This window comes from Varroa jacobsoni, unplaced genomic scaffold (genome assembly GCF_002532875.2).
Source record: "Varroa jacobsoni isolate VJ856 unplaced genomic scaffold, vjacob_1.0 scaffold_248, whole genome shotgun sequence".
NCBI classification, from domain to species: Eukaryota; Metazoa; Arthropoda; class Arachnida; order Mesostigmata; family Varroidae; genus Varroa; species Varroa jacobsoni.
The window spans coordinates 38164-57160 of record NW_019213150.1 but is presented as its reverse complement, the minus strand read 5'-3'; the positions used below and the strand labels follow the sequence as shown (position 1 = coordinate 57160).

At 40.4% G+C, this 18997-nt stretch overlaps 1 long non-coding RNA gene across 6 annotated transcripts in view; it reads left to right on the top strand.

Moving 5' to 3' along the window:
- Positions 1-3389: 3389 nt before the first annotated feature.
- LOC111258582 (uncharacterized) overlaps positions 3390-18997 on the top strand; it is a 29616-nt gene continuing 14008 nt past the window's right edge. The window contains exons 1-3 of one of the 6 annotated variants that reach the window (XR_015310198.1): positions 3390-3814; positions 4229-6070; positions 15379-18957. This is a non-coding gene — a long non-coding RNA (uncharacterized LOC111258582). Of the gene's footprint in view, positions 6071-15378; positions 18958-18997 lie in introns of those variants that run through there. The other 5 variants (XR_002679077.2, XR_002679076.2, XR_002679075.2 and 2 more) reach the window with 5 other exon arrangements.

The window sequence follows — 18997 nt, the reverse complement described above, 5'->3', positions numbered from 1 at the left end:
AAAGTTTGCCCAGCGCGTGCAAGCACAACCGGAAGAATCTATAATTTTCGTTGCTGCCAGCTGAAGTAATTCGTATTGTACATTTCCTGGCAGCTAAATGTGTACGCTCAGCGTGAGAAGAAATGAAGCGTACAGAATGCAGATACACTATCTGTATAACCTATAACGAATATCTACGAAACGTTTACTTCGTACTGCTGCATGCTCTCTTATATATGGCCATATGTATTACGTGACATCGCTATTCTGACAAAATAGCAAATACATAACAATGTATGTGTAAGTGATACCTCTAAGTTATGACTTAAATCACTCGTAAATAACGTGAAATGCGTTTTACGAATTGGTAACTGTGATAATAGTGTAAGTTTTTCTACAGACAAAAACGTCACTAACTAGTGACGCAGATTTAAAGCAATTGTGAACTTAATTATTTGCAGTCCCGTCGTGCAGGGCAAGCTAAGGAGCATCGCACCTTTATGTAGCACAGGTGTGGCTGTTAAGTACGAGATTTTTTTCCACATGAACAGCGAGATACATAAATAATCATTTGTTGATTATTCTGAAACGGACAAGCGTTGAATATCTGCGGATTTGGATATCAGTCGGTAACTTTTTAGATAATTAGTTTCGCCAGATGTTCAACACGACATCCCCTATAAGTTGTATTTTATTTAATGATTTTTCATTAACTGTTGTTAAATGTGAACTCTATCATATCAGTTAAACAAAAATGCTGCAGTAACAGAATTAGTATGGCTGGGACTAGTTCTATGGATACTAGTTTTCAAAATTAGTGAGAGTGCTTGTTTTTTTTTTGTTTCGAAGACGAAGCAACATAAAAATCTATCTAAAAATGAACTTAATAGGTTTTATAACAAAAATTCACAATGTAATAGCTCAAACATCTGGATCTATATAAATATTTTGTAAACATTTGCATCGTTAAGCTTTCCCTATCGGTATTATAAGAAATCTTGATTATCCATGAAAGAATATTTAAAATTAGTATGTTCGAGTTGGCTATCTCCCCTTGTCAGTTTTATTCGGTACCATCATACTGTCAATGTGCTGTGATCAGCTAATTAGAACGAAAAATACAAATATAAAATTCTACTTGTATTGTGAATTATTTTCTTGGATACTGAAATCCGTCTGATAAATTTTTAAATTACAAATATCCACGGTTACGAATCCCGAGAAGCCTCTCACATTTTATATATATTTGGCGAACGCCATACGCTATTGTCTGCCAGTTCTCTTACGAATTAAATTTCGGAACCACAGTAACCACATAGCAAATTTTCGTTACTCTAAAGCCCCTTGATCTAGATAGCCCGAACAAGAAAGGTAGCACAGAAAATTCCCGAGTACATAGTGCCACAACAGTTGAAAGCGAGCAATTACGATGTAGGACAACTAAATAGATAGAAATGCCACGTACAAATTGTTTATCGTGTTTTTCTCGTACCGATTTTTCAAGGAGTGATTAGCTCCTTCAGTTTGAGTCGAGTCAGCCACGCGGATCTTTCGCAGTAGTAGTTAGAAATCACAATAGGTAAGCCAATCGAGTAAGCTCGATTGGCACCGCAATCACGGTGCACACTAGTGAGAATACTTAAGGTACTTGTAGACAGACAGGTAGCCCAATGTGACGTATTACTGCTGACCCTTTCATCAAAAAAACCCGTAACGTTTTTCCTGGAACTTTACACAGCTGAGGCAGTGGGAGATGGACAAGAGGATCATTGTTAACAATCAGAATAAGCCGAAGGGCATTTCTGCGTGCCTATCCATAGATGAACTAATTGAACGACTAATCAAGTAAAGAAAGTAAGAACAGTTAGTGTGGATCAGTGTAGACAGTGGGTGAAAGGGCTAAGCAAGTTTATTTACTATAGAACTGAAATAGACTTGTTGATAATCAGTACATGAGCGAGAGACTTAGCTTTCAGGAGAACGAAAAAGGAACTATGCGTATTAATTGTGCGCCTTATCTCTATTCCAGGTGAAAATCGCCAAAGTGTATTGACACATAGTATTACGGAAAGTCTCGTTGCACCAAATTGCATCTCTTTGCACCGGACTCTTTTTCCCCATCTGTCCTAAGTGCGCGCACTTATTACATTGAGCCCTTTCGAGAAAAATAAAAAAAAAAAACAGATTTGTTTAACTATTAGAAAATATTAACCTGTCGTTTGTCGCTGCTTTCAGCTGGTTCATGAAAAGTACATCCACGCTTATAAAAAAGCACTGGAGGGAAAAGAGCATAAGCGTTATGAACGGGCCTTCGTTAAAATTGCATTATCCTGTTTCCAGACTTTAGGTAAAGAAATATAATAAAAAAAACAACGCAGCTCTGGTCTACAGCCTAATGCTGGCGGTCCACCACCCACACCGGTTTCAAACTCTGTCGAATTCAGAGCAAAATTAAAATTCAAGCTCCTAAATGCCCCTGTCTAACATGACACTGTCGAAGACGGGCGTGCGTGCATATGAGAAATCCGTTGCTGCTGCAGCGTGGCAGCCTTAAGACAGCGAAAATAACAATAATGACAAAGAAAAGAGAAGAAACAACAAATGCAACGATGCCACTGAGGCCAATGTGCAAGTTCATGTGTGCAGGAAAGTTGCACGCAGATATATGATTTTAGCAACGAGAAAGATAGAGCTACGCACGTGCCAGCAAGACAAAGAATATAGAATAGGGCAAGCAAGCTAGCGGGAGAAAAAACAATGCTCGTTGTAAGTCCATATAAAAAGTCCGACACGTAAACTGAAAACGAAACAACCAGGCCAGTCCTGCGTTTAGCAGAAGGAAACCCATGCTATAGGGTCCTAGTTTCTGACAAGGGTTTACATAGAGGTGTCTTTGGCGATCTATATTAAAGTTCGAAAAATATACCTCTGATATAGAAGTAGATAAACTATTAAAAATATTACACAATTGTGATACTTAATGCAGCGCTATAGCTTAAGGTCTTTCATGCACAAATTGCACCGACTGTGCTCCTAATGGGTAAAATATGATAATTGCCGAGATCGGAGAAACGTTCTACCGATGCCCCATTTACTGCGACTAACAGTAAATAGAGGGATCGAGGTCCAGGTAATCCTCCGATAGAAACCACATAAGTAATATTCCTACGTAGAAAAGGATAATACTCCAGAAGAAAAAAGAAGAGGAAAAGAACCCGCATGTTCAATGGTTCCCGTATGACATCATCCCCGCAAGCAGGTCGATTAAACCAATAACGTTTATCTTACGACAAAACTTTCGCGGTGCGTATCGGGTAGGTGTACAGTAATTCCATTCACTGCATAATTGGTCTCCATTTATAAGATTCAGCTAAACGGCCTATCGGCAGGTCGTTACCGTATGTGACTCACAGAGGGCTCTGGATTGGTCCATTTGGTCAGTTGACCCTGGCAGTTGACCACGTATAAACATGACACCAGCAAGCATACTTTGCCTACATCTGAATGGTCAGCCGGTGCTGCTGTTGCAGCGTATTTTAGCGCACTTGAAGATTTTGAAGAGTGAACAAGTTGACAAGCTTCCAGGTTGTGGTATTTAAAGTGCGACACGCGTGACTCATTGCCGGACATTATAGTATCAGCGAGCGTAAAAAATGATAGTAGCAACGAGCGAATAAGATAGATATAATACTTGGATAGTGCAGGCGAAACTGGCCCCAAATTTGAAAATTATAAAAAAATAACACTTGAATTTGAAGCAGGCATAATTGAAAATAGAAACAATATACCTGAGTGACGCTCTAATCAAATCACGTGGAGTTTTTCCTCAAGCTCGGTAAGCAATACGACCTGGATTGCCTAAAGCAATCCTTGTTTCTAACTATTAACATTTAAAAAACAAGCAAACGACAAGAACATGCTTATACATTTGCAGTTGTGGATTAAGTTGCCGAACAATCATAATAGTTCATCTGGAACTGATATATGATTTGTAACAGCAAAAAATGAGCTGATTTAATGTAAAGTTATCCGATTTTTCTTCAAAGAGTCATACGAGGGCTAAGGCAATTCTTGTTTCTGACTAGTTCACTTTAGCTGCCCAGCTGGCTGTCGCTTGCTACAACGATAATAGGATGCATGGGCCGATCTACTTAGGAATTCGTTTGCTCAAATCGGAAATAGACCTATGTTAAAAGAAACCGTTTTTCCTTTCGTACGTTGCCGCTTATGGTTTTGACGGGTTCGGTAGCAAAAGTTAACCTGCAGTAGCATATGTACCAGCCGCGTTGGAGAAGAGGCCCGAAGCGTGCTATCTCTCAAAGCCGCTATGAATGCTGCAGTACAATCGGTCCATGGCGATCCGACATCACCGTTTATCACTTAAACTGATGCAACAGTGAGTTAAGTTTACAGGGACGCAGCTGAAACTGCTACGAGTACTCAGTCTTCGCACGCAGAAACGAGAAGGAAATCAGGCGAGGGTATTCCTATACGGAGATTCGGCGAAATCACTTAACTGTGCGTATGTCTTATTCGATAGTTGAAGATGCTTTTACGAAGTTTACGCAAGTTATTTGGCCTTTCTTGAAATTCGTAAAGAATAAATGACGGACCTGATTAAACAACATTGCGTTGTGTTAAATAAGTGCATTTCAAATGCTGATGTATTGACAATGAAGACGAATAGGTGCGAAGAGCTATTTTCAGATATTCTACTTTGAAGGCTAAACTTACGGAATGATCCAGTACGCCCCAAATGAGTACGTCTTTTTCTTTACGTGTTTGTTCTATACAGGTTGTTCTACTTAAAAAAATATTACCTATTAATTAAGCGATATTTTATATCGTTGAACAAAAAACATACAACAAATATCACACGTTTGGTTTACTAGATTTGAAACTAAGGAACATTTAGTCAAGAGCTTAAGAAATAAATTTGAAATGAAAGCCTGGTGCAAAGACAACCCGTAGCGGTGAATCTGCCGCCTGCGACACGCCCACGACGCTAAGCGGTGCTTCATCATGGGAGATGTCCACCGGCATCAACTGCCAGGTACAGTTGAAATCTTTTATCACATGAGGCCTGGATATCTTCTGGCAGCAAAGAACATTCAATAGCCATATGAGGGCTCGACCACTGCTGGGGATAAACATGCGCTGGCGCCAAATCGTCAAGTAGTTCTCAGTCACTCGAGTCGATTTTGTATTTTCCACATTCGGAACGAGAGTGATGAAGAAAAATAAAAGAAACACGCTTCAATCAAAAAGCAACATAAAAGTCACATCTTTTTAGGCACCGAGCTGGTTTGACTGTGACTATTTGCTTCCCTGTTTGGAATCTTGGAAGCCGATCGAATCCAACCGTGTTCATGCGTCGTATTCTCGATAAATGCGTTAAAATGTGAGTATTTTGAAGATTAGAGGTGATTGTTTCTTCAATTGCACTCTACAACGAAATCTCAGACCTAAGCTAACTCCTGCTCTAAATTGACCGGTATGGCAATCCTAGATAGCTTGCTTGGTGCGGCAGAAGCTCATCTGGACTAAAAATTACTCCCAGTCTGGATCACTGTTCATCGACAACGGACAGCGACATCTGATGCCGGTTGATCGCTCGTGTAGTTCTTATGTGGAAATATCGTGGACTTGAGTGCTGTCAGTGAATGCCAGTAGGAATAACGGTAACTCCTTACGATGGATTTTTAGCTGTTGTATTCTATCCATCGTTCTATAGCAGAATAAAATGATTAAACATCATCCCAGTAAATTGCCAGTGCCAATGTCGAAGTGTCTTTACACCGGCAACACATTTATCGTTCATTTCGAATATATATGACATCAGGGCGCTGTGATGCGGTCAATTGCGGTACTGGTAGCTGTTGGTGTTGCGGGCGTGCAAATAGCGCCGATGAGGACCGAAGACGTACTGTCCATGGTAAAGCGCACTGAGCTAATGCTCGTTCGAAGAAAGTAACGGATAACCAATCGTAGCTTAAGATGTTAGCAACATCACCAGCAACAGTGGTAGATTTCCCGCATTATGTCATCTGCTGGCAGCTCTAATATCGCCGAAGAGGCCTTGCTTCTTCATGTAAGCCTTTTTATATTATGCATTGCCTATAAGTATATACAAATGTATCTATACACATAAGTTTTTGTAGTTGTCTCGATGTTTTTTCATTGATTCAGACAAACCGACCGACATACAACCATGTATATAAAAACATATTTATGCATGGTTGTTCACTATATTTCAGTTGGTATTACCGATATTCGCTACTCATTTTTGATCAGGTTGTCACATAACAAATGTTTATCTCTAATGCTAGCCAACAAATAGAATTATCGAGTTCTCGAACGTTAAAGCCATTCTCTGGCATGCTTAGCGGTTGTGTACTTGTCACTTGCATTCCCTTTCCTAATGTCGTTGATGGCTTTTTTGAGAAATTTCAACAGTAGAATAAGTGATGCCAGCTATTAACCTCGATGCCATTTAAACAATCGGAACTAGACGAACTTAAATTTGCAGAGTATAGAGGCAAAAGCCATCGCTCGGATCTGTTTTCTTCGTGTCAGGTTATTATAGTTGGAGTGTAGCGATGAGATCGTGCCTCGGCATTAAGTAAGCTTTCGGTGTGCTGTCTGTCGCCGTGTCACATGAAGTTCTTCAGTCATTCAACATGCCTACCTGCATGATTCGTACAGTATCTTGTAACAGCCAATTATTCTAATATCCGTTGCAAGTATGAGCATCAGCTTACGCCCGAATCTAATTGGCACCGCCACCAAAATCACCTTCTTGTCTGTTTGACACCATCATCTCACCTGATCCTTTAGCAATGAGCGAGGCAGGCTAACCGATCTCTCATCTGTGATGCAACGCTTACTTGCTTTTTTTTCATCTTCAGTATGTTCCTTACGACTGCATGACACATCTTACGAGAACCTCATATTGAATCTACACGAAGCCCGTTGCCCATTCTCTGTTTTGCTTAAAATCTTCGATAACTACTGCAGGTCAGTTTTCCGCCTGAGGTGCTGAGATGTAATCTGGTCTTTCATAATCTTTTACCCTCCAGCTTTCATTTGTAAAAAGACTGGACCAGTAATCAACAACTGTGTTTTTGCTAAAGGCCTGGAAACGGACATAAGGCGTCTCCGATAGATTCCATTAACGCTTTCAATTTCGAGAAACAAACATAGACTGTCTTGAACGTTGATTTTGAGTACTGAACGTTATCGTTATCTTTAAAGTAATAATTTTCTAATAATACTCAATCGGCTTATAGTCATAGATAGCAGAAACATTGGTCAAACCTCTTGTACTAATGGGTCATAGTTTAAAAGCCATTTAAAACAGTTAACCCGCTAAATTGCTTCGGAAACGCAAGTATATGCAATTATTGGTAATTCTCCTTATTTCGTATGCATCTATATATAGACAGTAAAAAAAGCAAGAAGTAAGGAAAAATAGTTTTATAAATTTAAATAGAAAAGTCGTTGACAAGACAAGCGGGCGTCGATATACGTCAATGCTGGATTGTTCGAGCGATTTTTCTATTCTTCAGTTTCAAGTAGAGAGTTGCTGTTCTTTTACATGTTTTGGAGATTGATATACTCCTGAAGTTGAAGATGGCACGGCATGTCCAATTGCAAAAAGATATCGAAAAAGTCCTGCCTTCCGGCAGAAAATTTAAGCCGCGATCGCAGTTGCGAATGGGCGAAATTATGAATCAGAAAGCTTGCTGTTGTAAGATGAAGAATGCATAAATAGTTTTTGGCTTTTTCTCCTGATTTGACAAGGCTTCTTTAGTGACTTTTACGTACACATTAATCCAAATTCAGCGTACTCTAAAATAGATTTTAGTATTTATGATTGAATCGTTTCGATGAAAGAATACCCTTAGAAAAATCGATGCTCATTATATTAAATACAGCTAAATCTCAGAATAAATATCTTTAATGCTGTTAAAGGAACGCAACGCACATAATTTTTTCTTTTATTTTTATCAAATTTTTTTTCTCAAATGGTTTTCTTTTTTTTTTTACGTTACCCGTTGCACAGATCTTCTGTACGAGCCACACATGTTTCATGAATATGGCGATTTGTCGCCTTTCGACCCAGTCAGAAGAGACGAAATGACCCACTCCCTTTTTGCGACTGCCAGATGAAAGACAGCCAACAGGATCAGCACCTGGGTTGATGCCAGATAAAGACTGATTCTTTCAGGTGGTCACAGAACCACCAAGGGAAAACTTTTCAGACGACTATTACCTGGCAAAGTTAAAGGGTAGATAATTCTTATACTTCTCGTATTTTTCGTACCGTTGAATCTTATAGCTAATATACACTTGTTCTATTGACGGACATCGATTGTATATGTATAGTGTGCTTGATGTTGCCGAACAGATGATGATGAGTACTACAGATTAGTGGCTTGACAACAGATTGTCTCTATTTTGACTGAGGCGTAAACCTAAGTTTCATGCACTGTTGTACTTGGCTTCTATTTTCTTGTTTGAAACTATTACACCAGCTAACCAAAGACGTTTCTGGAAAGCAGGGCACGAATATATTTGAAAGTGTTACGTATACCCTAGCTAAATAGTAACATTGGCATTTTGCCTTGCAAGGTAAATATTCAGCGACAAGATGTGCAACAGGACTCTCGTAACAACATGCGATGCAAAGTTTGTCATCCAGTTGACTAACTGACACCCATTTTATAGTACTAGTACTAAGCTACGGTGTTCAATGGTGGACGAATTGGTTGGAGAGGTTTCCAAGTTCTTACTAAATTATTGTATTTATTGACGTCCGTTCTGCTTGATTTGCATGTGGCGCGCCTGTGAAACATTTGAAAATATAGTACGCCTAGGATTTTGTTGCTCTTGTTGACGCCTTGCAAGCCGCATGCCATAGAAACTCCACAAGGTATGCGTGAATGGAAAAAACGCCTTTTATCAGTCACAGATTATGTATATCAATAAAGCGTACCTGGCTGTCGTTGGCTCATATAGGCATGGAGCACACATGCGCGACATGCAACGTGTTATATCAAACTTTTCTCCATCTTTGTCTGTTGAACCGAAGGCTTCATCTGTCTGTTAGGATTACGTCTGTGAATCGTTTGATCCCACCCAATTCTGTCTCCCCTGCGTTTTGTACATTTGCATACTCTAATTCTAGCTGTAGCCGAGCAGAGTTGGATTGTATATAAGCCTCAATGAGTTCCATGTGCCTCCGTCGGACGCATCATTCAGAGCAGCAGTGACATGTACTTGACTATAGGTCACACACATACATATTAGTGTGCAAAATAGTTCCGAACAATACTGGCTATATTGCCGAAAACAACTAGTAACTGATAAAATCAGGTGCAAAGAACCAAGGACAGACGAGAGTACGTGAGCACGTCAGCAAGCCTTCTGACGGGTGCCGCCGAACGTAGGAAACAACCCCACTTCTCGCAAGGCGCCAGCCCAACGGCTGTAACATGATACTGCCAGCTTCACGCTATAATTATATCCATAGCCAAAAAATAGGCCGTGTGAGCTTGGAAGGATGTCTCACCTCAAAAGATCATCATGCTACTTATGCTATTAATGCAGTTTAGAAAAAAAATGCACTCAAGTATGCAACTGTTAATGAATTTGTTAGTACACACTAAGATGGGGATCATCACGGTAGCACATCGAACATGCTTCATAGAACGCGCAAACGGCTTGCTATTGTTTCGCGCTCTAAAGACTCAATTTGATTTAATGCGAATCGCCATGATAGAAAATCGCGTTATGATCTATCAACTTCGATTGCTATTGTAGCGTAGATTTTTTCTAGTAAACAATAACGCCAGCTAGGCGTTGATTCCAGCGTGACCTATAGTCAATACATGGACCGAGAAGAAAGTGACTCCGCTGATCCCCCGCGCGTAAATGTGTAGGATGCTCCCCCATATGATCTGCTCCGACGGCAGTCTTACCTCTACTACATGCATGCGACTTGTTTCGCAGTGTTGGAATGATCATCTACCAATTCTATGTATCCACTGCAAAATTGTGCCAACTCTTACAGTGTTGGGCAAAATAGCATATATAAATTAATAGAATTTCAAGAGATTAGCGATTACATATTGATAAGAAATCTAACATGTTACCCCTTACATCACCGGTCCATGGATTCGTCTCAAAGTACTTGTTCTGCATAGTTAAGTAATTATTATACTCAGTTATAGTTATTTGATTAGTTCTCTACAAAACGACTCTTGTTTTGATAGGATTTGTTGACCAACAGTTAACTGGACAGCCTCACTGTTATGCATGTCACTAATCAGTAAGGCGATCGATTAAGAAGATTATTTATTTAAGGGATTACGTAGTGGGTTAAAGCTCGAGCCAGCGATCTCAGCCGCTCAACCGAATACTCTCGCAAGCTATTTATGAACTATGAGACGACTTCGTGCACGCACAACATGCCTGATATGTGCGCACAGCGTGTAAACGCAGATGTCACCAAAATGCAAAGTATGGGCAGAATACGGCCCAGAAGCGTCTTTGCAATCGAATTGTGGCAAAAAAAGTACCGCACGCACCACAGTCGCACTTTTGCTGCTGCTGACTCTGCAGTTCTACTATCATTGGAAAACAACGATTTTTTTGCGCTTATTTATTCATTCATTAATTTAAATAATCTTTCCGCATTTATATTACGCATCAACAACCGTTTCGTATCATTGCAAACTGCTTGCACTCAATGGGGCACTTCCAGTGAACGGAAGTCGGTGTGTAGAGCGAGCAGCTGGGTCGGCCCAGACCTCTGCAACAACTACATGTGCATTAATCTATTGGCTGTAGTGGAACAGTAAGAGCTGCTGTAGTCATTTACAGCAGCAGCAGCATCAACGGCGCCAACGGTAGCAACAATAAGAACAGCAGCTATGGTAACGGTGATAGCAGTACTATTACTAGCCTAGTTTAGTTGGCTGGTGCTACTATCCCTCTACCGCTATTTCGTCCCTAAGTTGCGCAGTGTAGGGGGTAGTAGTAGTCGTAGTGCGGTAATGGTAGCAGAAGTGGCACTCGTCGTCGTTCTTGTAGGGCCAGAAACGGCAGCAATAGGTTGTTTAACGGCGGGCGATGAAAACAGCCAGTCCATGAGATCAGTGTAGTAATACTCGTCTGAGTAAGTGAGTAACCGACCGAGCCCTAAATGCCCGGCACAGAACGCACTAGGTGTGCTAGCGGCTACCCAAGTCAAAAATCCAGCAAGCGGACCCCACCGGCATAAACCCAACGTTGCTTGGTGTCGCCGCCGTCGTCACCACCGCCACCAGGGTCCCACCGTACGAGTGGGAAAGAGAGAAGAGAGCGACCTTAGCCTCACGCTGCCTTCATCGTTGCCGCCGCCGTCGCCGCCGCCGCCGCGACAGCGGAGAGAGGCAGGCAGGCAGGCAGGCAGGCGGGCGGGCGGGCGGGCAGGCAACTGAAGTGAGCGAGCGGGCCACGCTTTGGTGGAGGCTCCTCTTCGACAGCGTAGCTATACTAAGCTACGCTCGTAATGTTCCCGCTGGCACTGTTGTCGTAGTGGCTGATTCGGAACCAACGACCTAGCGAATGACTCTCCACAATGACGTGGAGGGTGCTGGAGACTATGCAACTAGAGACTAGGGTGAGAGTTTAGAGGCAGTACCCGAGGCTATGCTCGTTGAGGGTGCGCGGATCAAATAACACACTACTAGTCAGAGGCCGAGAGCAACAGCAAAAGCAGACGTCAAGAAGGCGGATAGCCTTCACTGCATACCACAGCGCGCGAAAGGCATTTCTCTAACCCATTACAAGTCTCTAATTTTTATATAGGTTATAAGCAGCGGTGTGTATGATATTTACAAAAAAAAAAGAAATTCTGACATAAAAGTCAATGTTTTTGGCTTAGGGACTTCTATTGAACTTTTCTGCGTGATGTTTTTGATAACCTAACATCTGATCTTTTGTCATATGTACAACGGATCTTTTTCGAAATGATTTATATTATGCATCGGCTGTGTGTGAACCAGTTGAAATTGTGCAGTGACTGAGTAATTATGTTGATGCAGGAAATGTGCGGCTAAGTTGGGAAGTGCGTACAATGCTTTCCTCAAAAAAAAAGAAGGTCGTCAGGGGAATAGCTGGCTTCAGAGCAGCCGGTACTCCCGGTCGCACGGAAACATTATGTTCGTATAGAGGTGACAAAGGAAATTAGCTTTGATGAATACTCGAGAGTGTGATAAGATCGTACTTGTCCGCCCAAGCCACTGGACTTGTCTAGTATTTCAAGCATCGATTAAGCCTCATTGACGCCATTTCATCTTGCAGCGTGAAACTCGAGTGCTGCATTGAAAGACAAGTGTCCCATAATTACTGACCGGTCATCGTTCAAGTGTTTTGAAGTTACCTAGGCCTAATAGATGTATACACTCTTCATAAAGTGACAGCGTACTTTCTCGATAAAGTTCTTTACCACTTAAGGAAAAGCGCCCTTATTCAACATTCATGTCTCGAGTACCTACAGTACAGCTTTTTCTATTTCTGATCTATCCTCGATTGCGGATACATGTATCAAGGACAGGATCATCGCAAGAAAATGCAGGTTTGTACTGTTTCTGTCAGGAAATCTCTAACGAAAGACGGACAGTTACTCTTCCCACCAGCATCGCACTCTTCATGTATGATGCAAATCTGAGTAGAACAAGATAGTTAGTTACATATATATGTATATACCACAACATGTACATATCCTTTTTTTGTACATATGTGGTACGCCGTTTCCTCTGTCGCTGATTATAAGTATCATGAATTCTAGCTGCTTTGGCGCTGTCACCGATCAGATTTCTAATAGGAGCGGAGGAGGGAGTTCCGGGAAAGCGCCAAAGTCCTTGACGTTTGCGTTCGGGGGAGCTAACTTCGAATTGTACCCTTTGGATCCACTGTACACATAGTGCTAGCATCGTAGTATACACGCGATTACTACTATAGTTTGCGACCGTCGCTTATACAGTTCATTCATCCGCCAAATCGAAGTAAACGTTTCTCTGAAAACTAACGAAATTTTGTTATAACGCGCAACAGAGGTTAGCCTTCCACAGACAAGTAGATAATGAGTATTGGTTATCAATTGGTGGTACGCCAAAAGAATTCATATTTGAGCCAATGTGAAGAAACTTTACACTGGCGTTTGTATGTGGCTTTCCATATATTTAGGTATGAAACATTCTTCATTGTGATAAGTATTTATATTATGAGGAGTACGCAGGTATTCGTTTTAGCGAACATAGAAACCTACAGGGAAAACTGAATAGGACCTGTGATATTTTTTCACTTTTTATTTTTATTCCTTTTTATTTTCACAAATTTACACTATTTGTTGTCATTTTTAGGAGGGTTTTTTTTTTTTTTTTTTGGGAAAGGTATTTGCATATATTAACAATTTATTGTATTAAGTTCTTTCAGTTTTCGAAACGTTTCAGCATTAGCTGGCTAGTACAGTCGACTGACTTATCGTTGTCAGCGTGACTGACTCCCTGAGAATGTTGTATCTTGCATTAGGTCTGCGTGCAGCTTTCCATTGTTCTCTGTTAAGTGCGTTGAAGTATCTTCAATTGTAAATGAACTTTGAAAAATTTTTTTCTTGTTATTATACTACTGTGAGACCGCGTTAGCTGTAGATTGCAGTAATCTCTTCCCATCACAACTATCTCAAAGACGACATAATTTTTGGCCAGCATAAAATATATGAACTACTTCTTTAAAAACCAATGTAGTATCACGGACAAACGACTAGCATGAGGGTATGCTTAAGCTCATTGGATCATTCCCGATGCCTATTTCCTCGGCCAACTAAATTTTCCATTTGCTATTTCGAAATGTCTTTTTCTGAGGTAATCTAGACCACAGCATAATCTTAGCCGGAGCTAGGCTAAGAGTTTGTGGTACTGGCTTTTAGGTTACGGATCTGTTATCATCGAGATTCTATTTGAAGCCATCCGTATGTGCTGTCTAATGTGAGGTCTAGCAAACGACGGAAACAATAACAGCATAGTATAAATCAAAGAGAGTCGGTCAGAGCTATCCTCAGCTGTACGTAGCTAATCGAGCGAAGATCATTAGGAATATGGCTCCATCTTAAATAGAGAATCCTTCTTTTCAATATTTAATTCCTAATTCAGAATATATAACCATTTTAGTATCCTCAAAATCATTAATTTCGTTTTGATTCAACAGAGGTAAAAAAAAATTCCTAAAAAATGTTTGCTTTTTCAGAATCATCTGTTCGTGTGGCTTAATTCGATCGACTCTTTAATTCCACGCATTCATATATCTATGTATATTTTTTGTTGTGAAGCGGAGGCTTCGGTTTCGAAAATAGAATTTTCGGTCTATAATAGTTAATTGTTTGCTCAGTTGTAGCTGAACGGTACGGTATATCATCTCAATGCACTTATCAACGTGCTCTTACGATTGCGTATAAACATTGGGAGTAGGTGTTATACTTACTACAGTTTTCGATCGCATTCAATAGCGTGAGTAGCACAACAAGACTACTGTGTTATGCTCAACATAACACTATGCTTGTATTCTACATTATGTCAAAAAAAGCAGTGAATCCAGAATTCGTTTGTTGCCATTAGCGAATTACCAGTGAAGGGTCAAGATATGCCAGATCCAGAAAAAAGATACGGGACGATTCGTCGGGTCTACGCTTTCATCACATATGGTGCGGACATTTAGGTATGAAGTGGAATACTGCCTTCGAGGTTGTTGTAGGCGCTGCTGCGCCAGCCGGTACTATACAGATAATCACAGCTACGTAATGACTGACGTTCAGTTGATGGTTGAGACAATTGTGAGGCTGGTATCATAGGGCAGCTTTCCATGGGCCATGCTTTCGAACCCAGGGTCTTCGTAACTGGACAATTCGTGTCCAGGTTACATTTGTAGTGACGCATAGTCCACCTGAAGTGAGCAAGCCCGTTGAGACGCGAACACGCGAAGGATACAAAGAAACGATATGAACTCGCATAAAAGAAAGGGTGTTTTCGCAAAAATCTGATGTCGTATAGCTTTCTCAAACTGGGCAGAGTTGAAAAACGTGAGAAGTGAGAGACTAACTTCTGAACCCACTAATAGTATATAAAGGGAAGAGAGTATGTACTCGTACGTGAAGATGGCAAAAGGATGCTCCCAATACGTTAGCGATGCCGAGCGGTTAATTGTATGTTACGTTTGCACATCACTAGCAGACGGAGTACTGATGCCCGCTATGGTTGGGGTATGGTATTCTCTCACTAGACCTAAGGAATAGACACATTTATTATGATGATAAAATACTACTGGACATAAAATTTAAGAAGTTTACTTATCTAGGTTATCCGGCTCACAACCGCCGTTGCATTATATCGATTGTTGCCGTTGTTGCCGAATAAAGTACAAGCTGTTTATCTACACGCATGAGTGTACGAAGGCGCGATAGTAAAGGCTTACCAGGTAAGCTATTTTCAATGTATAATAGCTGCTATTCCTGTACTGCTATGCACTGTAAAATCTCCGTTGATATAAGTAGTTCTACCTTACAACTCGATAGATTTATACATAGTGATAGCATAAACGAGCGTAAATGTGCACTCGTCATTACAAATTACTTGCTTTTTGCTTACTAAAAAATCTCCGACCATCTCCTTGAAAGCAAATACAAAAAGAACAACAATATTTTCGCTCTCTCTAAATTCGTCCATTAAACTCAAGGTAACAAAAAATAATGCATATAATTTCGAAACGTATTTTACTCTGCATTTAGCGAAGCTGACATGCATCCGACAAAACCTAGCTGACTACGAGCGTGGACGTAAAACTAGAGACTAGGCAACCCCGGTGCCTCCGAGAGAGTGAATAATAAACATTATTCAAATACAAACAAAAAAACGTTATGAAAAAAAAAAGCTGAAAGCTGAAGAATTTTTGTGACGGAAAATAGCAGTTTATGCTGCACGTCAGCTACTTTCTAACTTACAATATTTCGTTTGAATATATTAAGCACGTTTAAATGAACGAACCGTAAAACACTGAATATTTTAGTAAGCACAAATGGAAAACTACTTCAAATTAATAAGCTATCTTTGTTTGATTAATACAACCAGTAAACTGCGCCATAAAGAAGAAATACTGTATCTTCATTTGCAGTGTAGAATGAAACTTCTTCTTGCTACCAACCATAGGTAAGACCAACGATAAAATAATGAGATGCGATTAAAATATTGAGAAGTTAGTCTAAACATTGCTTTTTATAGTTACCATCCGTATACGTAGCCTTTGCCCCATCTTCTTTATAATAGGTCTTTATCATACGTAGTCATCAGCACAGGCCAAATGCTTAAGGCCCACAAGAGTCTGGCACCGGTTTACAAGAACAAGTTGCGAGAACCAGACGCAGTGATGTTCTAGATGTTCGAGATGGAAAGCGATATCGTGGTGGCTTTATTTGACAGAAGTAGTGTGATCTGCTGTATGCCTGGTGCTAAAACTAGTAGCAGCAATTTCCCATGCGGAACTGAAGGCGCAGAGAGTAACGCAGAACTTCGCTACCATTATAATCATCACGGACCTCGTAATCGCGACTGTCAGCCTCATCCAAGTCCTCACCATGTGCTTTCTGGCATCGACCATGAATGTGCGGTCTAGTTACGGATAACAAAAACCTTTTTTAGTGAAAAACAAGGGCGGGGAGAGAAACATGTCCGTGAAAAAGAGCTGCCGGCAGGCTGCCGTTCTAACGCTTAAACCGTAAGGAATTACAATACGGTCACAATGAGCGGGCTAAACCCCACTACGCCTATTGTAGTCAGCCATATAGCGAGCGCATTGCGTTCGCTACGACTCATGAGCACAGCAAGCGGCCAGGTGTTATGTTTTGGTTGACTGCCGTGATGGCTGAACCAAGCGTACTTTTGGATTTGGCGCCACGTTACTAGTCTATGCACTGTATTTGTGCGCGCGGGAACGTCCGCTACAAAGGTTAGCGGGACTAACATTCGACGTCGAAATAACCACTACGAAAGATGTACCCATAGAAAAATGACCCTTCTCGTACCTATTTTAGAGACTACAATTCTATCACCATACGTCCTTGTTGCCTGTGAATCTGTTGATTACAGACGTCGAGTCTGTGTGATTATATAAGTCGTTGCCCGAGAAGGTACAACAATTTACTGACAACACTAGCTTTGAAACTGGCGAGATTTGCAGGAAAGTCATAGTGACTCAGGGCTTACATATAAGTTTAATCACTACGTTTGACCTTAAGCGCCTACCCATTAAACGTAAAGAACCTTCCCCAGGTTCTATCCAGGATGCGGTCGACTTGCCCTGTATAAAAGCCTTGCGTGCGCTAATGTTGAGCCTTTCTTCATGATAATGACCCGAGCACAAGAGGATGATGCCATTTCTAACATTCTTTAGATCATATTTATGACTGGCCACAAAAAAGGCACTACGTTCTCAACCATTTATAGCTTGCCTAGTTAAAAAACGAGCTATGCTTGACTGTTCACCTACTCAACATTATTTTAGGTCATTTATACAGATCAACATAGGTTCAAGAAACGCACAACAAATCGACGGTAACCCAACATGTTTCAACGACTTAGGGCTCGGCATTATGTTAAAATTACCGTTAGAATTTTGATCCCATCAATTTTGATTTAATCCAAGTGTTAATTAGGTTTATCATGAGCTATTGGCTGAAACAACTTGTAAATAAAAAGTTCATTGGAGGTCCAAGACTGAATTAAATGCTACTTGACAAATCGTAGCTTTTATAATAAAATTAGTTATATCAACGGCTTAGCTGTTATGTACGAAAGGAACGAGAGGTTAATGTTTCAAATCTTGCCAACAAAACATAACTACGCAACTTGTCTGAACAAGAAATTCATGCAATTGATGATACTTTCACTTATAATTACACCGGAACTCCATTCTAAACTTTATATGCATCTCTACAAACATCTGGTTGCTTCCGAATTTTTATTTCAAGGTTTGGCAATCGTAGACACAAAAAAAGCGTAGATTCCATCGAACAAAGTGTATAGCTGTTTTTGAGAGTTGCCTTTAGGTGAGTTGTTGGAAGAGCTACTGCATTCGTTGAATCTATAATATATTGATTAAACTGTGAGGGATACCGTAACGTGTGCTACTTCAATTGTAATTTATAACGTTTTACATTTCGTCTATATCTGGATAAAGCCACCCCGCAACGGATAGATGACACCAGCATCGGAAGCAGTCCCAACAAAGAACTAGATACCACGTTTTCATGAAGAATTGTCCGTGTACTTCGAAATGCATGGAGTCGAACCGAATTCAGACAAATTTTTCTGGCTGTTAGTCGTAACGAGCATTCGTTCATTCACTGTTTTTCATGGTAGATGAAAGTGAGTTTTCTTTAGAACAAAAATCATCTAGTAGTTAGTTGCGTTAAGAAGCAACGCGTTGTTATCGGGATTTGAGAAAAAAATACCACTTATTACCCAATTTTTTTCACACCAGATGAACCCTCACCAAATTTAGAAACTTCGTTTATTTTTCGAAATATGCAGTCTTTATTATTACCAATTGCCATGCGACTTCCGAAAATCTTACGAAGATCTCCATGAAGCAGAGCGGAAGATCCTTATTTTATTTAAAGAGTTCGAAAAGTCGCCAAAATGTCACAAAAAGTCATTTCTGATCATCTTGGATTTTTGATGTGGAAATTAGCGGTTGGAGAGCAATATTTATTGTTGCCCCGATCGTTCAAACAAGCTTCAACGATTATTGTTTTATTATCTGTACCTTTTAGAGGTTTTAGCGGTTTGGACTACGTGTACTTTTGGGACTCTTGGCTTGCTATTGGTAGAATATTTTAATTCCATGAGATTTTTAAAATTTTTTTTCATATCCAAAAAAGAATAGTGTGTAGTTGACAAGTAATCGCTTTGAAGCCGCCATC